At 42.2% G+C, this 24,552-nt stretch overlaps 1 protein-coding gene across 6 annotated transcripts in view; it reads right to left on the bottom strand.

Moving 5' to 3' along the window:
- The window catches only part of SPATS2L (spermatogenesis associated serine rich 2 like), a 116,514-nt gene that overhangs the window by 57,817 nt on the left and 34,145 nt on the right, over positions 1-24,552 (bottom strand). For 2 of the 6 annotated variants that reach the window (XM_069022115.1, XM_069022111.1), the window contains exons 1-2: positions 22,107-22,200; positions 4,200-4,272 (exon numbers count right to left, since the gene is read on the bottom strand). The gene's annotated coding sequence lies outside the window, so the exon portion shown is untranslated. Of the gene's footprint in view, positions 1-3,234; positions 3,296-4,199; positions 4,273-21,573; positions 21,981-22,106; positions 22,201-24,552 lie in introns of those variants that run through there. The other 4 variants (XM_069022114.1, XM_069022112.1, XM_069022113.1 and 1 more) reach the window with 4 other exon arrangements.

Here is a 24,552-nt window from a genome sequence, read left to right as displayed (position 1 = left end):
ACACTTTATCCCCATATACACCCTGCTTTTAGGCAGGGCACAAATTACTGCCTTGATCCTCCCTTCTAGCAGAATACACACTCCATCCTAGTGGCCTCAGAGAACATTTGTTCCTTTGCTGCTGAAAACAAAGATATTCATAGTTCTTCCAACCTCCTCTAACTGCCTGCTCCATAGAGGGAACAAAAAAATTGAAGTTGTCACTGGCAAAGAAAAACTACCTGCTCTAATCATGAACCTTTAGAGCTGAACCATTTCAGAACATACTAGAGGGGGCAATTCTGCTCTGTGGACTGCCTTTTTATGAATATGTTCACTTTTCCCCATGATACAAGGAACGTTTCATTCAAGTCAGTGTTTCAGTGTTAAAAAGTCATAAGAAATTTCCCAGACCTTCTTATGAAAACACCGAAGTCTCAGTTTCACTGTGCTTACTGCATGATCAACCAAATCCCATAATGTCATCTCTCTCCTGGAATGACAGCATTGACTGACAAACCCAGTAAGAGGTTTGGAGGTGGCCGCTTTGAACTCTTAAATTCAGACCAGTCACGCTACTACACATCCACCAAAGCCTTTGTGATGCTTTTCACTACCAGGAACAAATGCTTATCTCTCCTCATACTGACAAGTGGAATAAAGAAGAGCCACCAATAATAGAGAAGGCCAAATACCCTAAAAATAAAGAATCAATTCAAGAACTCAAGAGTCTCCTTTAATCTCAATTATTCTCTCTAAAAAAATCTGTGAAAGCTCAACTTGCTTTCAGTTTCAGACTTTGATATTGATCAAAGTAATCAGTGAGCTCTAATCAGAATTATCTGAACTCTTTGCATCACACAGCTGCCAGTAACTTTTCACTGACAGCAGCATACATAATCAAAAATACGGTGTTGCAGGGAAGCATAGGGCCATTTACTGATTTTTTTTTTCAGAAGTGAACTTTCATTCCTAATTCAAATCTTTTATTTTTTACTTTTTCTATTTCTTAGGATAACCCCATAATTCTAATTCTTAATGTTTCAACTTTGAAAGCATTTTATCTGTCCAGTCTCATGATAAATAAGACTCACAGAGCTGATTATTTTAAGGCACAAAATTACATACTTATACAGACAGTAACAAGATGCACCTATAGGCAGTTAGAGAATTACCCATTTCTGACATAGGTCACATGTTCACACTGGGTAAAATTTCTCCAGAATTGTTCTTGCAGGACAGAGTCAGCTTGAATATGCAGCCCCTATTCAGACAAGCACTTAAGTGCTACTGAATTCCCTGAAACAAATTTTTTGAGACTCTTCTCAGAGAAAAATGAACTTCAGCAAATTCTTAGTCTTTTTGAACTGTTTCAAAGTGTGCATGATTCTAATAAAAATTTTGAATCTGCACATACAAGAAAACATTTTTCATCATGAATACTCTCTTCTTAAGATCTTACAACAGGATTTTGTTCTTCTAATAATTCTTTTTACAGTACTACATTAAAAAGTAAGTAAAAAAAGGTAGTATGATTTGGGGGTGTGGTGGGTCTGACTGGGATGGAGTTAACTTCTTTCACAGCAGCCCACAGGGTGCTGTGCTTTGGATCTGTGGCTACAACAGCACTGACAACACACCAGTGTTTTGGCTGTTGCTGAGCTGTGCTTGCACAGTGTCAAGGCCACCTCTGTTCCCACTACACCCCCACAGCCAGGCTGAAGGTGGACAAGAAGCTGGGATGGGACACAGCTGGGACAGCTGACTCAGAGTGACCAAAGGGATATTTCATGTGATGTGTCCTCAAGTTCAGAAATAAAAACTGGGATAGAGGAACAAAAGGATTTTTTTTGTTTTCAAGCAAGTTTTTTGGCTTGTTTGGAGACTGGGTATCAGCCTGCCATGACCTAGTGCGCTGTCTCCCTTGTTTTGCACCCCCTGAATCCATTTTTTCCTCTTCACTTACTGTTTTTTATCTCAACTCAACATTGTCTTGATTTTGTTCTTCCTATTTTCCTCCTCCTGCTCACTGTGGAGAGCTACTGCAGCAAGTGAGTTAGGAGCTGTATGGGTGCTTGGCTGCTGCCCAGGGTGAACCCACCAGAGCAAGTCAAATTGAAAACCCATCCCAGATTGGTGTACTCTCTTCTCAGATGCTGATCTAGAACTTGCCCCAGTATTCAGTGTCTACAAAACTATTTCCCTAGATACTTGTAGGGTACTTGAACTCCAAATATCTGAGCTGAGTATAATCCTCAGCCCAGCTCTACAGTCTGGGGAAGCATTTGTTATTCCCATTCTGCTCAGGAGTAAAGAGGTGGAGAGAGGCTACAGGAAAAGATTTTCAGAGTCGTTTAAAAATTTTGGCCTCATTTGCAGAAAGAACATTCACACACCAACCATATTTTAATAGCAACCTGAAGGCTTCTCAGAGCTGACAAACAATCCCTTTGCAAGTCTGAGGACTTTACTGACCTCCCTACTACTGCCCCTCCAAGTACAGGATTCACAAATACGGACCTTCACTAACAAGCCAGCAAGTTTCCTTATTCTCAGGGCCACAAGGCATCATTCTAGATGTGAAAGATCAAGTGCAGCTGAAAAACTACCATCTCTCACTGAAATTACTGCTTCTGAGAAATCCCTGTGCTGTAACACTGCTGACAAGGGTGGAGATACTTCCAAGATATCTCGCTCTCTAGGCAGCCCATCTGTTTCTGACGGCTCAACTTCTGGTCAGCAACTGACCCGATGAGTCACTCTGGTTGCACTGTACAGAGCTCCGAGCCAGACAAGCAATATTTCATCATGTACTTGGCCACACTTGCAATCAGCAGATGCGTAAGAACCACTTTGGGCACGTATAATTTCTTCTTTCCTTTGAGGAAGTCACACAGCTCACCACTACCGAGTTTAGCATGCTGAATTATTAACTACCAGATTTGATTCTATTCAGCCACTCCCTGTGATCTTTCCACTACCAAAAGCTTTGGAAGTTTGCCAAATAGCAATTCTGTGTAAAAAGTCTGAAGCAAAAAGGAAATCCTTAAGAAACAGCATAACTGCCTCCACCAAAGAAAGGGGTGCATGAAGTGAATAATGTGCAAATGAAATGAGTTCTCCTTCAGTCTATTTATTATATTGCCTGAGCATTTCAGAAACTTCAATACATAAATACATTTATCATCCTGACACCCATGCTTAAGTGCAGGAGTATTGTTATCTCATTTTACAGATTTAAAATTGAGGAATTACATGATTCAGTGATGATTTCTCAGGAAGCCATTCGTAGGGGACACAATCCAGGTGTCCCAATCTGCAAGGAAAATGGAGAACCTTACAGACATTTGAAAAAAATGAGCATCTCCATTAGAATTACATAGAAGGATGAGGTCATTAGCCCACTTGTTAGATTCAGGCTTGGAATAGGCTTAGCTATGTTTTTTAACATGCTGGACACAGAAAAACTGCCTCCTTCGGACAAAATAGCAAAAGGAATTACTTGATATGTCCAAACAAGTATTTTCTTCAAAACAAGTTACAAAAAACATGGGGTTTAGATCACCTCTAAAATTAGGCAATTGCAGAGACCCCATTTCTCAGTTTTGTAGTCTATATGTGCATCTAATTTTTTTTTTAATTACTACAAAGCTACCCTTTCCCACTACCCTCTGAACATCACTTTGGACTATGCTTAGTGTGATATGACTTCAGAATACCAGTTCAGCAGAACTTTCAGTTGCAAACCATGCTACACCTTCACAAACAAACTGTAGTTCAGTTGTGGTTCAAACAATTACAAAGATTAGGAGATGGTGAGGAGAAGCAGTAGGACCATATAGCATAAGCTGGTCAACTTGCTGACACAGAAAAAAAGAAGACAAAGGAGAGAAATTTATCTGGAGTGGTGAATGATAGACTCTGGAGACAAAATTTGCCCCTCCCTGGCAGTGTTCAGGGCCAGGCTGGGTGGAGCTCTCAGCAACCTGGTCTAGTGGAAGATGTCCCTGGCCATGGCAGGGGGTTTGGAACAAGATGATCTTTAAGGTCCCTTCCAACCCAAGACACTCCACGATTTCCATATGATTCAGCTTCCAAGATGTTCAAATAGACTGCACTGCCCCCAAAGTTCCTGGCTTCTTGTTCCTGCACTGATAGACCTGTAAGTAAAGAACCTTCCTATCTGAATGACCAGCAAAGAGAGATAAAAGGTATCTTACCACTGTGAATGACTCCAGTTTCTGTTCCTATTTTTCTATCTTCTCCAGTAGACGGTATCTCCTGCAAAAATAGCTGGAAGTTTAAAAAAAAAAAAAAAAAAAAAAAGTAGTACTTAGTTAATTTACTCTTGATTTACTCTACTGTCTTCTCACAAGAGACTTTTGTGAAATAAACATCCCTCATTCCTTTACTGCTGTGGTCAACACGTGGGGGTGCCCTTACCTGTTTTTACAGGGCCTACCTTTTCTAAGGGCCTATCTTCACTGCCATGAAAGCTTAGGCAATCACCTAAGCGTTGCTGTTAGTCCCATTCTGGTGCAGAAAGATAAACTTAAGCAATGAAAACTATTTTATCATTAATGCAAGAGGACCGTCGGCGCAAGTTACAGTAACTTAGCAGTTACTAATCAAACCCTTCTGAGCAGCACCAGTGCAGTTTCACTGTGGTCCTTCTCCAGAAACAACATTATCATCTCAAGAATACTAACTCAGATGAAACAAAGGGAAACCCAAAGAGTGACACCAGCACTTTGTTCGCAATACAAGGCCTTTGCTGATTTGCATATAAATTTCAGAGGAATTGTCCTCAAAGTTAAAGACACACAACCACATGGAAAACTGAGTGCCTGTTTACATCCATACACAGATGAACGGAAACTGATCTCCCAATTTCATTAGTGCAGGGAAGTAAAGTTTTGTATTCTCTCATGCAGCTGTGAAGAGAAGGCAGTCATGGTCTATGGTTTACCATGCATGCCAGATAGAAATTATTCCTCTTTTGCTGCTATTAAGAGAGTTGCACACTGGTCCTTGTTTGCTTTGGAATAAGATCTGTTCAGCAGTCCCTCAGCTAACCTTAAAAGCATATTGTGACATTTCTGAACATCCTGACTGCTGAAATCAGCCTCTACTAAGCCACTATGACTGGATTGTCTTTACAGACTAATTTTTCCTTCTGTACTACAAAATACTCACTCTCTGTATTAGACTAGAAATGTGTCACTGCTGTCCTATTTAATCCATTTTATCATTATTGAAACTACGTATTTTGCCAAGGCCAAAACTAATTTTAGACTGCAAATGTCCTGTCAGCATCACAGGTTTTATTTTAAAGCAAGGCAGAAAGCTCTTAATTGCTTCTGCATCCGAAACAGCCAGATGTTGCCTGAAGCACTTCACCTGGCAAAGGCTCCCACAACAAAGACTCTCATAGCTTATGTCCCAAAGTCCATTACAATCTAAACTTACATTTCTGCATGGCTTGCTGAGTCACAGTTATGTTCAAAATCAAAGGAATGAATAGAGCAATTTAAAATGTGATGCTTCGATGAAGAAACACAAGTAATCACACATGTCAGTGTTAAAGAGCATTTCTGGGTGTTGGAATCTACGCAACAGGCACAGATCCATGAGATGAATAGAGGGGCTGGAAACCTGGTGAGGGAAGCATACCCAATTCCTTGCCTTTGGGCAGAATCCCCAACCAAGCACTGGGGAAGGGGCCTATGCTATGGCCCTACCAGCAGTTTGTTCTTTAGTGCAAGCAAGAGCAAGATTTGGCTATTTCCTTCAAAGGGACACAAGGAAGGGCTGAGAACTTGTCCCTTTTGTCCAGTGAGCACCTGAATTAAACTGAGAAAGACAGCAACATTCCTAATAGCTACTGCATTTCTTATGCCAACATACAGACATTTAACCCCTTCCAGTACTGCCTGTAGCCTGCAGGCAGTATTTTTAGGATTTAAACACAGAAAATCAGATATGGACATTATTGCACTGAGGCACCCTAGTGATTCCACTTTTTTCCTGCATAACACATCACCTGCTAAACCCCAGTTCTGATCTTTTTCAACCCAAGCTGTAGAGGAGAATCCAACTTCACTGGAAAACTAAAACTCAAAAAAGCCAATTGGGAAGAGCTTTACAACTTTAAAAAATATTTTTTCCTCCTGCTTAAAAGTGAGTTCTTTTGACGATTTTCGTCCTTTTGAACTTCACAAGATTTGAAGAAGAAAGTGATAGATAATGTCAAAATCCCATTTCTTGACATGGTCAAGAAATTTGGTCACTGGTATGAAATTATTCAAGGTAGAATTATAATTATTGCCCCTTAAGAGGTATTATTAAAACTATTTTAAAAGACAAAGGAACACAAGCGAAACATTGAAGTCCAAAGTTCTTATTTTGCATCACCATAAAGTAACAAAGCAGACAGCCAAGACAACTGTACACTACATGCAAAATTTTACCTCACCATTTTATTGGGTGATGTAAAGATTTGTTCTTTCCAAGCAATATCACACCTATCAAATTTGACCAAATGAGATGTATTACCTTGAAAAAATTAATTAATTCTGTGGGACATCTTTCCATAGCTTGATCACCTTCCTAAATCACCACTTTGTCTTTACTCAATGGTTCATGACATGTTATCAAACAGTATGCAGGAAAAAATGACTCAAGGGCAGAGAAGGGAAATGGAGAGTAAAGGCACAACAGTTAAAAGGAAACTTATTTCACGTATGTATCACCACAGAAAATACTGTTGCTTAACATCTGTAAATGTTCAAGGTAATTTCCCATTGTAATGAAAGGTCAATTCTTGAAGTGATTTTTATTCTCAAACAACAAAAAGACCCCAAAATTGGAAGGCATGCTGTCACTCTGCAGGCCATAGAATACAGACTGTAAAACAGTGGCCCATATTCCTCTGTGGCAGATCCACAGCTGATGAAGGCCATGTGCATGGAGATGGCATGACACCCCCCCATAGAACCTTGAACACATTGTCCTCCACTGCAGAGTATGAAGAGGGGGAAAAGCAGAGCTTCAGATATCACATTACCAAACACATTTACCAGAGCTCAGTGGCAAACAACTGCACCAAAACCAACATAAGCCAAAACACCTGCCAGGAATCAGTGCTCATCATAGCCCTACAGCCCAGCAGAACATACAAATAAATCAAGCATTTAAAAGCCTTCCCATCTTGAGCTGTGACTTTTTCAACAGTTCCCTAATCCTAGTATTAATGTGATATGTGACAATACAAGAACCAGATATATAATTTAAATCTAGATCAGAACAGCTATTCATTGTGACATGGCCCTTAATGAACCTAAAGAGCAGAACCAAAGCATAACATGAGCTACAGAACACTCTAGACTGGAGTCCTCATCCTATAGGAATCTTCTTTACTCTTCAGAAGAGTAAAACAAGCCCTTTTAACCCCTCTTCTTCTGACATCTAACCCTGACCCCAAACTTAACCTAGGATTTCACAACACACCCATCACAGAAGAGCTCAAAAACTAGAACACTGCACTCTGCTAATTCCACTGTAGACCCATGAGCCTTCCAGACCCTAACGGTAAACATAACCTGCAATCCCTTCATTCCCAAGTAAATAGCCTATACAGATAGGATTTGCACACTTGTGCAAAACACAGTGCTAAATATATCCCAGTGCATAGTGACTACAGTAGCACTGAAATTAACTGGAAGTTGTCAGAGTCTGCTAAGACTAGTTTGTTTGGCTTCTGTTTTGGGTTGGTTTTTTTACTTACTTCTAAAAAATATTAAAAGCTAAGTTTATAGGTGGAATCAGAGGCATGCTGAGCCGGGATGAACACCGGTAACACAAGAAAACATTGGACTACAGATAGCCAGCTTTCATTCCAGGATATTTCTCTGGTGAGGCCACTGATAGAACATCTAGGTGAGAGGAAAGTCAGCAGAAGGCAGGGAATCTTCTGAATGTTTATATGAATGACTGCAAAGGCTATTTGGAGTCTGCTGGAACATACACAAAAAAGTCAGATTTTGTTGATGATTATGGCACTTGGATTTTTTTTTTTGGCCCTTTTCTGGGTTTCAATTTTGGCCTAGCTAGTGAGTCACATTTCCCTAATTGCCAATGCAGCTATTTAGCACACCGAAAGCAAATCTCACTTTCTTTGACAGTCAGACCTTAAGACATCTATCTCAACCTTACACCCCACACAGACCGTAAGCTCTGATGTAGTCAAAGCAAGTAAGGGTTTCTCCTTGGTCTGTCACTGCTACACTTCAACAGTGGTAAGATCCTGTCAGTATCAGCCAATTTGTAACAACTTCCAAAGCTGAACTCTGCTTGCCTTTAACTCACGATGCTCCATTTTGTGCACTGCAGCTTCTAACTCTGGCCAGGGCATGCAGTGCTAAGCACACTCAGCAGGATCCAGCTTTCAGAGGACAGTTTCATACAGACATTTACAATGTGCATTTCTTATTGCAACAGAAGATGCATGTGATTGTACAGCAGCATAAGCTTTCTGACTAAAACAATCCTCATCTGGTATTTGCCAGAGATTGTATAGCAAAAGAATCTGTTGACTTTAGGATTGGGAAACAACCAAATAAAAGCTTCAGGATTGGAGCATCTCTCATCCTATGCCAGATTTCTGTTCAGTGACACAAGTCAGGCAATGATACCACAGTAGGGCAAAGGATAGGATTTGTGTTCAGCTGTCTGTAAGCACCTTTATTCTCCTACCAGTGATCTCCCATTATTTCAGTCTCTTACTCCACCTAACGTAACAACAGTTGACAATTTACTCCCAAAGCATTGTGGGCCTCACCCAATTCCTCCTGACAGAACTGGAGCTGGAACAGATCCGTAACACAGACATACATGAGCCAGGTGACACTGGAAATTCAACAGCACGGTGTTGAAAAGCTAGTATCTCACCAAATGAGAAATCTCTCCACTGTCAGAAGAACTGGACCCACTGGAAGCCCAAAAAGGTTAGAAGACTGAGTTGTGGGCCCCACTAAAGCACAAGTTCTCAGACAATGAACATAGGGCAACATTTACAAGTTCTACAAGAATTGCTGTCTGCTTCATATACACACCATACTTCTAATAGATGGGGATAGTTTTTTCCACAGCTGGGGATGCTTTACTTGGATGTGTTTATTTTTCCTCAATCTCTGTCTGACCCACAGATATCTCCATTTGTTTTAGTTTTCTCCACTCTCAGAAACTAAGAGGTTTTCTATAACCAACTGTATCATAACCAGGTACACTGTCTATGAGCCTAGCAGATTTATGGAAAGCTCTCTTCACTAAGAAACTCATCCACATGTTCCCAAAAATGTCTTATTTTGGGAATTAACTTAGTGAAAAGAAACTTAAACTCATTTGTTACACAGCAATAGAATGACTGTCTTAAGAGTTGTTATCTATCTCAGCCTGGAAGTGATAAAAAATGGATACTTTTCATTTTGCAGAACTCTCTGGTGGAGCAGGGATAGCAACAGAATAGCTACTTGGGCACATATGCTATACTCAAGTTCTCAGAGTACTTTGTCAAGATCAGCTAATTGAAATTAAGATGAGAATTTTTCCTAAAACACATGAGCTCACATTGCCAAAATTATTCCACTTAAGGGCAGGTGAGGACTTCTGATGCTACATTTGGAAATATTCAAAAAATGGTATGACATCCTTAGCCAAATGGTTATGATAGTTCATTATCATCATTACTAAAGAAAATACTCCCTAACATATTCCAAGCTAAGATTTGTGCACTCTTCCCTGCCCTGACCTAAGGATGCACAAAGTCATCCTGAAAAGTCATCCCAGCTAGCATTACCAAGACTGGCTGATGATACAAGCCATTATTTGTCAAGATTCCAGCTTCTGAACTTGATGACTTTGTGCAGAATCCTAGAAGCTGTCCAGTATACAACATACTTAAAACAGAAAGCCTTTGGGAATAGCCAAGTGGAATACTTGAGGAAAAAAAATGATCATGAAAGAAGCTATAGAGGATTTACAATTCTGTTTTGTTTGGATCCGTACAGTAGCCTAGCCCATAAATAGAAACCAGGTGGATTTTTTCTACATTTGCTTTATTTTCTTTCTTTGAAAGTTGCAGGAATGATGGTAACCAAGCAACACCGCAAGCCTGGAAAGCCCTAGTTAAGACAATTGCTGATACCCTGATGAGCCAGGATGTGTTCAGTGCCTAGAGGAGCTATGGGATCTGCATTTTTGTACACTCCAGGGGCCACAAGATCCTAAAAAGAATGAGGAAAATATTTTGTACAATCTGTGGACTCTTGATGCTTCAGTGTGAAAACTGCCTCCCTCAGAAATGAATTTTGCTGCCACTTGGGAGTCCACTGTGAGTTTTACTTGCCACTTTTGCAAGGTCAGTCTGTCAGGAGAGCTTCCCCTTACTGAGGCTTGGGAACTCAAAAATACTGGGTCTCAGACAGTGTAACTGTTAAGATATTAAAAATAACATCCGTGGATTTATTAGAAATATCACCGTGGATCCATGTAAATTTGAGTATGTTCATTTACACAGAACACAACCTTATAACTGAATGTTGATGATAAAAAGTGTAACTAAATTGAAAAAAAAATATCCACAATGTTATTTTCTGGTCAGAAAAGCACATCAGAACAATCAAGTATTTTACAGCTGCTGCAATGAACAACAGCTGAAATAACTCATTTTCCATGCAAGTGCAATCAGCACTATTTTCAAACTGGCACATCCTCCCTGTAATCAATCTTCAGCCTCCCAACAGAAAGAAAGAAGCTTTTGAAGGAACCAGTACTTCTTACTTTGCACACTTAAGCAAAATCAATTGTGCCCTCCCTCTGTCAAATGGTTTTTATTCAGCATTTTATAAAATAACTTTTTTAACTGCTCCAAAACAAAAGTAGGTATTTTCTTAATAGCAAAGTCAATATATATATATTTGTACAAACATTTCAAGATAGAAAAGTACGCAAATGATGCTTTTCTAAAAAGTTAAAATCATTTGCTTATCCAAATAAGCAGAAGCAGAGAAAATATGTCTGAGTGCATATGCTTTAAATTGAATGAGGGGTTATTTTAGGAGACAAAGGATGACTACTGAACACAACCAACGTGTGGTGGATCCATCAAGGCTGTAGATACTGAGTTTATGCTGCCATTCAGCAGACAGCACCTTAGTCTCACAGGTAAGACAGTGAAATCAGTACCAAAACCAAGACAGCCCAGCTACAGCATTAAAAAGCTCAACCCTGCGGAACAGGTTTCCAACTTTACTCATACTGTATGATTCATACTGGGTTTTATTGTGCAGTAACTGATATCAAAGACTACAATAAATAAGAATTAAAATCACCAAAAAGCCCCAAATAGAGACCACATCCAAAGATGTCCCCTAAAAGCTCTGTTGGGACACAGACATAAGGGGGCTTCAGGGGACTTGGTCTACTGCCACCATTGCTGGGCTCCTGAAAAAACATCACACCACCACTGTGAAAAGTAGGACTGTTTGTCAACACAACACGATGTGTTGAGTCTGCCTCTGTAACAGCTAAGTGGGTCTGAATATTCAAAGCACAGAGTACCTCCTGGGAATCTTTACCAGGAAGTAGCCCAGCAGAGGGATGTACACTCTGCATCATCCACTGGAGCAGGTACTACTGGACTGCATCCTGCCCAGAAAGCAAGCACTATGCCAGGGCCCAGTATGGCAGCAGCAATGGGATCCTCAAGGCCAATTCCACTTCACTCCATTGCAGCTGCCCTGGTGTGTGGACAGGAGGAGGATTAACAACTCCCAAACTGCTATCACCTAAGCAGTTTCACACTTGTCTCCTTCCCGACAGTCCTACAAGAGCTGAACACAACCATGAAGCATGTTTGGACAGCACAGAGATTAGACATATCCCTTCTCGTATAAAATTCCAATCCTTATTTCTCTCCACCTAAAATGGAGAAATACTCTTTTCTTGTGCATTCAGATTCTAAGAGTGGGATCATAATGAACAAGAATGAAGAATGAAATCAATTTACAAATGTAAATACGACTCTAACCTCTTTTGAAGCTTTAATAGGAAGGAGGAGCAAAATTACCCAGGGCATCTTGGTCAGACTCAGCCATGAGTGTAAATGAGATCTCATTCCCATGTGGTATTTCACATCACAAAGGAAAACACAGAGCTCTCACAGTCCTGAGACAGAAGGTTCCATGAAACAGCAATTTGTTTGTCAAAGCAGTCTTTTCATGGGAATGACATACAAATAACAAAATAACACCCAAAGTTTGTAAGCAAACTTCTCACGTTGGAACTGAGACTGTTTCACTGATGATTTAAATTACTTTGGCCTGGGCTTCAGCTGAAATGATTGTCTCAGTCTTTTAGTTATGAAGGAATCTGGGTAAAATAAAGCAAAAATACAGTGTGGTTTTCTGTTCTGCTAGTAAGTTTGGATAAAAGCAAATAGGTGCTGGTGCAAATCTGGAACGCCTTCAGGGAACTCAGATATACCCCATGTTAAAGCAAATTGGAGTTTGCCTCAGTTTGTTGGTATAGCATCTTCTATATGGATCATTTATTCTGAATTCATGTCTGCATTTACTTTCCTAGGAACAAACATGCATTTACTGCTGACACTGAGCCTCAGCAACTGATCTATGACTTGGCACCCCTGCTCTAAGTGCCTTTGAGGTACCAAGAGTAAAGTTTATTCCAGTAATAACCACTCACCCACAAGACATAGTCTGAATATTTTATGGTACACTAAAAAAAGTAACATCCTATTTAATGACAGTGTTGCACGGAAAACATTAAATGCACGCCACGTGGCCAAGCTACCATCTCTAGCCCAACCCCTGCTTTGAGAATTATCAGACTTCTGTTTGTTTTAGCTTTACAAAGTTATAGTGCATTGATATTACTTATTTTTCCATTTTATTTCCTAAGATATTTGCTGCTTCGGTAGAAGAGGGGAGTGGCACACAGTAGCTACAACCTATCTTTCTTGTTTCCAAGGTCTCCTGGCTTTCACAGATGGACCTGCATGGCGTAGGCTCTGCTTAGCATCACCTGTAACTCCCGTCCCCAGTATGAACAACCAAAGCTTTCACATGTAAGCAAATCCCTCAACATCCATAGCTGCAGGTTTCAGAAACACACACTGCCTGACCACCTCATGTTCACCTTGATCACCAATATATTAAATCCTAAAATTATCTCAGCCACCTTAGCACATAAGCACATTTCTTCCAGTGAATTACCAAAGTCAATGAACTTGAGAGGCCAGACAAGCAACTCCTGGTATATGTTCAGGAATACAGCACACTGTAAAAGCTGACTATTAAAAGCAGAATTACCAAATTACAAAATAAAGAGTGATATGATTATATCTTTTCACAGAGTCACAGACTAGGTAAGGTTGGACGGGATGGCCATGGGTCATTTGGACCAACCTCCCTGCTCAGGCAGGGTCATCCCGGAGCACATTGCACAGGATTGCATCCAGACAGTTCCTGAATATCTCCAGGTATACTGAATATCTCTCTGGGAAACCTGTTCCAGTGTACAGTCACTCCCACAGTAAAGAAGTTCTTCCTTATATTATGGTGGAATTTTCTGTGGTTGTGTTGCTGGTTGTGTTTTGGAGGTAGGGGGTGTTAAACTGTAACCCATGAACAGATACCTTCCTACCTTTGTATTAACACAGACGGTTAATCATTTATGGCCTGTCTCTTAAGGAGTCCATCTGCTGTATTTTCCATTTCAATTAACAACAGATTCCTTCCCAAAGCTCTGTGATCAGTACTGGACACCAAAAATGTCCAAAAATGTAGCGCCTAAGAGTCCCTGAGGTCCCCTCCAGAAAAAATCCTAAATGAGCAAAAGGCAAAGCCTTTTATGGAATCTGGTACCAAATTTGTTTAAAGACAAAATCCAACAAAACCAGCACACTCAGCAACAGCCCTTGCGAAGCACCCCAGCTGCCAGCTGGCGGCAGCTCCAGCGGTTCCCCATGTCGGCCAGAGGCCTGGAGAAGGAATGCAGCTCTGCAGGAGCATCGCTCCCATACACATGGAGAAGCACCCTCACCACACTCCAACCTTACAGACTGACACTTCAAAATGAGTTGTCCTTGCCCAGGTCTTTGGCACTGTATAGAAACAGCTCTTGCTATCACATGTTTGACCATTTCCCTCTATCAAACCACTTCTGCAGAGCTGGACTCTGACTTCACAGCCAGCTCAGTGAGGATGCAGAGCCTGGTAGGTTGAGTTCAGTCCAGAATAAGCACCATACCATGGTACAAAATGTCTGGTTTTTGTCATCAGTAACAGCAATCCTGAGGTTTTTCTTTTTTAATTCACAGAAATTTCTAATAGCAGACTAAGCAGCTCTCTAGATGGAAGAAGACATTATTCACTTAAAATAGCGAACAATAGTTTAAAAATCTGCTATTCAGTTTAATTAATGACTGAGTTTACATTGCTGTATTCTTTTAATATGATGCAACAATGCTAATGACTAACCTTTTTGCAATTTAATAGACCTTGCAACTACAAGATGATCCCTCTTTCATTTAAAAAGTCTCTTGTTACAGCTTAATAAATCATGTTTTGCCTTTTAGCAATTCTCACTAAAATGCTTTGGAAGGCACCGTAATTCACTTACAGGCTGATGTTTAGTGGACCTGACTGTAGACAATGGCAATTATAACTTCCTGCGCTCAATGTCCCTGGAAATCCAACACTGGAACACCAATTAAAAATTTCTACCCCTTCCTCATCTGTAGGGTAATGCATAAAATAATCATGGTTGCATACAGGTTAACTTCAGAGAAGGGAATCAGGTGTTAAAATGCCAATACGCCAACCTCATCCCAGAAGCAAGGAAAACGGAAACCCATTGTTCTCTGTCGAGATCACAGAATGGGTTAGGTTGGAAGGGACCACAGTGGGTCATCTGCTCCAACCTCCCTGCTTAAGCAGGGCCATCCCAGAGCACACTGCACAGGATTAGGTCTGGACGGTTCTTGAATATCTCCAGTGAAAGAGACTCTGCACCCTCTCTGGGCAGTCTGTTCCAGTGCTCAGTCACGGCCCAGTAAAGAAATTTTTCCTCGTGTTCAGGTGGAACTTCCTGTGCATCAGCTTCTGCCCATTGCCTCCTGTCCTACTGCTTGGTAACACCAAGAAGAGCCTGATCCATCCTCTTGGGACTTTCACTTTAGATATTTATACACATTGACGAGGTCCCCTTTCAGTCATCTCTTCACTGCAATCCTCATTGTACTCATGGCAGTGCAATGGATGAGTTTACACACATGACCATCTGTTGCCAGATTATGAAACAGCAGAGTGACTTCCCAGGCTGCCAAAACATGGAATCACAGAATGGTTTGGGTTGGAAGGGTCCTTAAAGATCACTTAGTTCCAACTCCCAAGCCGGGGTAGGAACATCAATCACTAGATCTGGTAGCCCAGAGCCTCATCCAAACTGGCCTTGAACACCTCCAGGGATGATATGCACATCCACACAGCTTTCCTTGTTCAGAACTTCCTTAGTTTCTAGGCTTACTCTCTTTACTACAAAATAAAGTACAACACTTCCCATTATAGAGTACCCTTCATCCTGAAACACCCTGGGACTCTGAAGCCTCACACAGAACAGCCAGAAGTTTCAGGACCGAGCACTAAGTGGAATGAAAGGCAGCACACTGCTGTAGCCTGCTCCATAGCTGTCTCTCATGTCACATTCTTGGCTAAGGACATAGAATCAAACTCCTACTCACATCAAGGTGCTGCAAAACTGCCAATACATGTAGAGGTCTGACAGGACCTTAGTTTTAAATACCTCTTCCCCAGAAATTCAGCTACAGAGAACATAGACTGCACCTGTTTCAGACATACAAAGAGCTTGTGTCATTCACAACAGGAAAAATTTGTGAGGCTACCAGCCATGCTGTGATGCAGACCCAGTAGCACACAATTTGAATCCTCTTGTATCAAAAAGCCCAACCTTCCTCCCTACCCGGGCTTCCTCCAACCACCACCTTCTGCTCTCTTCCCTACCACAACCCTACAAGGCACTCTTCTTACACAGCAGCTGCTCTAGTTCATCTGCATTTGCCTCACACTTCAGATCTCTTCAGGGCACCTCTTGACCCATCTGCACTAGAGCTCTGTGCACCTGACAGCACACATGTGATCTCATTTCTCCTGTTCTTTCCTTACATTTCAGACTCGGCTGCCTCTCTGCTGGCCAGATGAATTATCCAGTCCTTTTTAGCTTCCACTGTGTTTGTATACAACATAATTCGGTTACTGTAGAGGAACAAACCCTCAAGGATTATAATGAGAAATAGGTTTCCTTCTTTCATCCTAGTAACAAAGTGCGTGCAGTACATAGGAGACCTCAGTTGCTGTGGGAACACACGATGAAGCTTCTCTGCACCTTAGAGCTGCACAGCTCTATCTCCACACCATCCCTCACTCCAACATACCCAACGCAAGGACCACAAGCTCCAATTCTAACACAAAAGCACAACTTCATGACAGCACCTTAACAAACCAGCCAATTCAAAACAATTTCTAGCCAAAACTAAGTTATTAATGGAAAACAGAAACGGCAACATTTCATTCAGACCTTGTCCTAAAGATCACTAAATCAAATACTGCACAGGCTAGTATCACTGCTAAGATAGTTATTCCTTCAGAACACAGAAAGGAGAAGTCCCATAGTGATGACATTTTGGGACTTGTACTGCTAGCATAAACCACAGCTTCTGAATACATTCCAACTGAGAAGTACCACCACGCCCAAACTGCATGTGCAATGGTTTTACTGCATTTAATTTTACACAGAGAACCATACACAGCACTGTAATTTAGATACTAAAAGTGAATAGCTTAAGTGTAGTGCAGAAGAGGAAGCCACAAACTGGATGTATGTGGGACAGTACATACTGAAAGCTGGTTTTATGTATTACTAAGTAATTTAGTCTGAAACAATCATTTGAGTATGTGCATGAGCTTCGAGTTGTCCAGAGCCCAAATACTCTTTCTTGGTAGTTGTATCTAACCCAGCAAGAAAGCCTCAAGTCCTAATCTGCCACGGTGAACCACTCCTCTGCAGCAATGAAAGCCAGGTGCCACAGACAGCATTGAGGCAGACACTCCAGGGCTCAACCTTCAGGGCAAGTACTGCGCACATCTCTAACAAAATTAGCCAGGATCCTAATTGGCTGATTTTGAGATGAGAGCTACTCTCATTTGGAAATGTCTCATAGCACCGACAATATCTTTTGGTGGTGTTCCATGTAAGACTCAGTCAAGTACCATAAATTCTTGCATGGGTTTTACACAAGGTTGGGCCAACAAACACCAGTCAACCTACACCAAACACAAGGTGTTTATTTTGAAATGCTGCCAGGCAGGTTGGCTTTACCAGCACAGAAAGACAACTCCATGAGACTGAGCTGTCAACACAACAGTGGCAGCAGCTTCTTGAATGCCAACTCGAAACACACCCACAAACCTTCAAGGATAGTCACCTTCCAAGAAATCATACAGTTGACTTGGCTATGCACAGCACAAACAGATAACATTGCTCAACTCCACCCAGGACATAAAACAGCATCAACCCTCTTAGAAAGACAGTTCATGATAACACCAGGCTTAAGTTACCACTTAAAAAAAAAAAAAAGAGAAATAGAAGAGACCTTCAGTCAAAGAAAATCACACAGGTCAAATCTGTCCCCAACTCTGACTAGCAGCACACTGGTATTCACAAACAGGTGAGGCTTCTTTGCCATTTGAACTCTTACCTTTCCAACACTTGGGAGATTAGATTCATCAGTAATTTAAACACTGGACACAGTACACTGCCATAGGCATTTTTTTCAGCCAGCAAACCACTCGAGAGAGTACTGAAAGGCCTATTATGAAGGCCAATTGCTATCCTTTTCTTGAATGACCACATGAAAATCAGTGACTGTTCTACAATGGTTTGAAAGGGCCTTTTGTCTGAAGGAAAGGACAAGGAGTCACAAAGTATTGCAGATTCATTTGTAACTCACGGCTTTTGAAGAAACTGCAGAGCTTCAGTTAAAAGCAAACCAAGAAAAGAACAAGCTTTGAAAATGTTATGCCCCAATCCTTTCCTACTATGTACATGCAGAGCATATTTTTAGTCTCTTTTGTATTACAAAAAGATGGGCTGGCATTCTAGATTATTGTTGTTTTACAAGAGAAGCTTAAAACACTTGCAGAGTTTTGACTTTATTCCCAAACCCTAATTAGGGTCTGTAGCACTATTGTATAAACAGAAAATCATCAGGAGCTTTTTCTGGTACAACATCTAGTAGAAGTGTAATTGTACTGGGATAATAAGTGAAACCATTGTCACTGTTGCTTAATAATCACTTTAGTAATTGAGCAAATTTGGCATCACCCATAAAGTATAAGATGGCCAATTCAAGAAAAAGGCCTCTTTTATATTGAGAAACTAGCATTAGACTTTCATTTTGAAGTCTGTTTCTGAAGTCTTTCACAGAAACAATGTCAGTTACATTGCTGACAACTTCCCAGAAGAAAAAAAATGTTTTATTTCTCCCCCTAACCCAATGACACTTCAGTTCTTAGATTTTACACACGAAGGCGCACACACACTCAAAACAGGACTTGCACACATGATTTCATTATGAAATTTCTAAACCCTCACATGGACAAACTTTCAGCAGGAATGACAGTGGAAGCTAATAACATAAAATAGATTTCTTCTAACCCATACCCAGAACTAGGGAATTACTACACTTCCATTCAGAAACAAGAGTTACGGCTGACAGACTTGCTCTCTTCACCTGTATGTTCCACCCACATACCAGGAAACTGAACAGTCAAAAAGCGTCGGTTTTCACTCCCCAGCTCCTTGCCACATCCCAAAATTTATATTCCTTGTGCTCCCACAACGGCATTGAAGCCAAACAATGTATTTTGCACACGCCATTGGTCAGGGTGCCAGTTACATTTAGCTCTTCTGACCACCTTATCAAATTACATCAGGCAAGGAGCTGGTCCTTGGCATGTTACAGGACTGCACAAGGGCCAAAAGTTTTGCTGTGGGAAGCAGCCACCATACCACGTCCATATACACATTGGAAGTAAAAGCCCTGTCATGACAAACACACCCTCAGGGTAACTCCACACACCCCATCATCCCATGCTCTCCAAACCAAGAGCTTACAGTTCTGAGGACTGTAAAGAGACTCTTGCCAATGCAAAGTAGAGGCAAAACAATGCTGCACATCTTGAAGTTCAAGGTGCTCAGAAACCACAGGGCATAGAGGTGTGACATGTGAAGCCCCCTGCTAATCTCAGTGAAGTTCAGGATCAAATCTTTTTGATTTAAAAATGATATGGAGCACTGCTGCCAAACAACTTTTAACAGGAGAAGGTGCCCAGTCTAAAATAAAGGTATTTCATTACTGTTGTTTTTATATTAGAAGAAGAAAACTGTGAGAAAGCTGGTGAAGCATCTGAGGAAGGAAGGCAGGAGGAATAGAGAAACCGAAGCATTGTAACAGTGCAGGAAAACAAAGAGGAGACAGTACCACCAGACAGGAGTCATATTTCTCAAGAGTAATGTGGACAATAAAATCCTTGATATTAGCTACAAATCAACTACAATTAACAGTTAACTGTTATTTTTCTTCCCTAGATCTTCGTGCAAAGTCTCACTGCCCTCGGGTCTTCTGCTCCAAGTCATTACACAGCTTTACTTTTATCCTCCAGTGCACAGTGAAAAGTGGAGTTTGACCTTTCCTTTAGATTTGTAAAGCACCACAGCAGATTGTTTTGAGAACATGACTGAGGTGGAGTTTTTTGTATTCTGAATGACTAACATTGCTAACAGTGTCTAAATACCTCCAAGACATGGCCTCTGAAAGTACACCAGTAAACACAGTCCCCTAGAATGGCAACAGAGGCCATGTGTGTGGGTGAAAAGGTACACAAATATAACAGTTTGCGGGAATTAATACCAAATACAGGTTGTCTACAACTGCTGACAGGCACAGGTTTGGTACCTCCATGATTGCTGGAGAACAACTTGAAGAAAATACAAAACACATTGTAGGCCACTGGAAACTCTGTACTTTCTCTTAAAAACAGGCTTGAATCAATTTCAGCTCCAGACAAGCATTTCCTTAAAATTCAGGAAACAGCAGGAAGGTGTCCTGACATAGCCTCATTTCCGTTTCTTTGGGCAAGAAGGACTAGATAAGAATAAGCGATCCATATTCAGAACCAAATCTCTCTCAACACCGAAAGATGCTTGTGTTCAATTTTTAGGCTCATTACTGTATGTCAGACAAAACAATAATTCTCAAGCATGTTTCTTCTCAGGGGACTGCTGGGGCATAAAGACTGTGGACTTAAGGATAACCCTGAGGACATTTTGAAGGGTACTTAGTTTAATTCGTCTTAATCATAACACTTTTTTATGCCATAAATTTCCCGGAGTGGTGACCTTACCTCCTTACACAGTTATACAGCACCTGACACAGTACAAGCCTTATCTTGATTAGTGTCTCATTACATTTAACAGATCCTGCTGTTCTCAAAGGGCCAAACACCTTCCACTCCCCTAGCACAATTAGTGGGAGAACACTCACAGCCTTGCAGCAGTGTTCAGCTTCAGCAGTTTGTGATGGCGGCTCACTAAATTCATCAACCTGTTCTGACCTGGAAATCATTCTGCATTTGCACAGTTTGACTGCATTCACAGAAACAATTGTGGCAAGGGCACAGTGTCCTGCTCACAGCAGCTTGAAGACTCTGGTTAGCAGCATTCAACAGGTTGCCATCTAGGATTTCTTTCATGGACCGTGCAAATACACTCCTGTTAACCTGACATTCTACTTTCTGTGTAGAAAGTTTTTAGTTTACCTTCTTGAATCAACATGTTTTGCAAAATATTTTATAATTGCATCAAGAGCTCAAAGAAACAGAAGAAAAATGCCTCTTGCATACACTGGTAATTCAAATTTAAAGGTTAACAAAAAAAAAAAAATTCCCACAGAATATCATTAGCTGCCTTGAAGCACATTTTCAAGCTGAAATCAACCAAATCAATCCAGTGGAATGTGACCTGGAATGAAACAGATGGATTTTCTGTGGTGCCTCTTAGTTCTCCTAAAGAAAACAAATCTGGTAGTACAAGTGATTCACATCTCCACACGATGAGGCTGAGGGTGGGGAATGAGCTTACACTATTAACTTACAGCTCAACAAAGGACACATTGCATTCTGATAGAGAATAAAAAGAGTCTGCCAGCTGCTACTGCTTATCAACGAATTCCATACCTACTAATTTTTTTTTGTGCACAGTAAAAAAGACAACAAAGATTTGAAAAACCCCACAAACCCTAAACCAAACACAAAATCAGTAACAAAAAAACCCCTTATCATCGTAGCGGTCTTTTGCCTTGGCAGATATAAAAAATAACGTCAAATGGGTGGATTTATGCCGAAACAGCAGCTGAGGCACAGCAAGCTCCGTGCCTACCTTGCGGTGTGGCAGCGCTGGCAGCAGCGTTTGCAGCCGCGCCAGAGCCCCCGGCGGCGGTTCGGGACCGAACGCTCCGCTGCTCAGCGCGCCGGGCACGGGCGGCTGCGCTCGGCGACACCCGGCTCCCCGGGCGTGCAGTTAATCATTTATGGCCGAGGCTGTTACCGAATAGCCTTGAACAGCCCAGCCCAGCCCAGCCCCGCTTCGGCTCCGGCGGCGCCGGGAGCTGGCGGAGCGGCGGCCGAGGGCGAGCGGCGGCGAGCAGCTCCCGGGCGCTGGCGGAGCCGGTCCCAGCGCACGCCAGGCGGGGTCCAGGGAACGGGGCCGGCCTGGCTGCGGTCCCCGTGCCGCCAGGAGGGGCCCGCCCGCAACCGGGGCTCGGCGCCGGGACCCGAGGCGACAGAGCAGCGGGTGGGGCACCGCGGCAGCCGCACCCCTCCCTCCCCGGCACCCCTCGGCACGAAACTCCCGGCGGGCCCCCTACCGACCCGCGCAGGTGCCGCTGAGGGGAGGCGACGAGGACGCCTTACCTGGTGCGGCCGCGGCGGAGGCCGAGGAGGGGCTGGGGCCGGTGGTGGCCGTGGCACCGCCGCCCTCCCGCGGACACGCCTCGCGGCCCGCCCCGCGCGCCAGCACCGCCCCCGGCCCGCCCCGGGCTGGGCTCGGGGCCGGGGGCGCCGCCGGGCGGGAGCGGCGGGACGGGCCCAGGGCGAGGCCGCTGGAGGCGCCGCTTCCGCAGCGCTGCGCGGGTCCTGGGCTCTCTGCGTGCCGCGCCGGGGGAGTTGTGAGGGATGGAGAGCGGCCGCAGGGGTTGGCTACAGCCGCGGGCACATGATTTACGTGTACCCCGCTTGCCACGCACAAATAAACCACCCACGACGCGCAAGGAGAGCGTTGGGCCTCGTGTAAGGAACTATTCAGGAACTTCTCTGTAAGTGAAAGTAAACAGGCAACATCAGTCACGGCCAGGAGATACATTTCCCTCGAGAAGAGATGACCGAGAGGGGACCTCATTAATGTGTATAAATATCTAGAGGGGGGTGTTACGAGAATGAATCAGGCTGTTCTCGGTGGTGCTGAGCAATAGGAAAAGAGGCACCGAGCAGAAACTGATGCATAAGAAGTTCTGCCTGAACGTGAGGAAGAACTTTACTGTGCGGTGACCATGCATGGGAACGAATTGCCCAGAGGTTGTGGAGTTTCCCTCTCTAGACATGTTCAAGAACCATCTGAATACAATGCTGTGCCTTATGCTCTGGGATAACCTTTCTTGAGGAGGGAGGTTGGCCCAGATCCCTTCCAACCTTACCCATTCTGTGATGCTGTAAATCTCAATGAATACTCATGGCAAACAATGAGAATATAAAAATCTACCACAAATTTTTCAGTAATCAGTGTTTTAAAATACCACCTAAAAGTTCCAAATAAAATACAGTCAGGATTGTTAACGCAAAGCTTAAGAAGCCATAAATAACTATCCACTTAAATTTAAACACTAGAATGCAGAGGTATAACCATACGCTTGGAACAAAATACCCAAACAAACCAACCAAAAAAAACCCCAAAACAAAAAAACCCCAAAAATTCCATAACAACTATAAACTGGATTTACTATCAGTATTGGTGTCTTACACTTTCATAAGCATTGCCCTTAACCCAAACACATATCAGTTCTCATTTTTGTTAGCAATGTGTGCCACAAGTACTGGAAAATCATAGTGTTCCGTCTCAAAATGGTTGCACACCTCTTTTCCAGCTAGCACAAATGGCACATTCTTGGTCATAGCACACCTCTACTTGACTCCCTCCCCTCAGCCAGGAAACAAACTTCTTTCATCCTCAAACACAGTTTCGAGACAACACTCGGGCCTTACTGTTTTCAACCAAGGATTCCAAAGCTGCTGCACTGAAAATCATTCAAGGTGCAATTTATAGTAAGAACGTACCCAACCCACCCTGCAAACCAGGCAGAGCTGGCAGCGTTTCCTCCTGGCAGGGAGTGGGGCTGGCAGGGAACCGCCGCAGCAGCACAGTGCAAGGTTCACTGCGACAATGGTACCCCAGGAAACCTCCCTGGGCACTTTCTGCTCTATTCAGGCACGGTGGCTTTGTTGAGTATCTATCAAATGGACTTGTCCACCTGCTGCAGAAAGCTAGGCATGAATGACATAGTTAGTGTTACTGTGAGGCTACAGGTTGAGAATTATGTCTGCACTTGGAGTAATGTCTTCAAAACTATTCAGATCTTCAGTAAATGCAGGTTCATGTTAAACAATGTAGCTTGGAATGTCCAGGCTTGTATTTGTGTAGGGAGAGTGTGCTTCACAATAATGCTAACATTTGTTTGCACCCTGAGCTGTATGAATTTTGCCTGGGAGTTTTGGAAACGATTCTGAAGTTCAAGAGAATGGTGGATTATATTCATAAAACAAGGGTGCCACTGACCTTTCAGCACAAGAGAATAGATGTGAATCATGGACCTGAGATTCATCTAAAGGAATACAGTGGAAACACATAGGATGAAAGGCTCTAAAAGCTTTACAAATTATATTTAGATGGGGGAGAGCAGGGAGAAAGAGAATGTGGGAAAAAGAAGAATGAAAAAGAATCCTGCTGTTTAGCTCATGCATAAACTGTATGTGCCTAGCCAAAGGTCACTCCTTTTATTTTGTCATTAATTTCAATGACGGTAAGTGGTATATGAAGAACAATCTAAAAATAAGAACAGCCAGAAATAGCTTAGGTTTTTGTGTGACAGCGTTGCAGGAAGAAAAACCTGAACTGAAACTTCATTCCAGATCTTTACTTCTGGCTTTTGAAACAGTGGTGACTTCAAGTTAATTATTTAAGATGAACTGTAAATCTATTTAGAGAAGTTAAACAAAAATTAAGTGGTCTACTTTTTAATGTATTTTCCAATAAAGTTTTATACTCTATGTACACTGCAATTAATTCCTAAGGTTGCTTTTTTTTTCC

This window comes from Aphelocoma coerulescens, chromosome 7, assembly GCF_041296385.1.
Source record: "Aphelocoma coerulescens isolate FSJ_1873_10779 chromosome 7, UR_Acoe_1.0, whole genome shotgun sequence".
Lineage (NCBI taxonomy): Eukaryota > Metazoa > Chordata > Aves > Passeriformes > Corvidae > Aphelocoma > Aphelocoma coerulescens.
The sequence above is the reverse complement of the archived record's forward strand: the minus strand, read 5'-3'. Positions and strand labels throughout refer to the sequence as shown.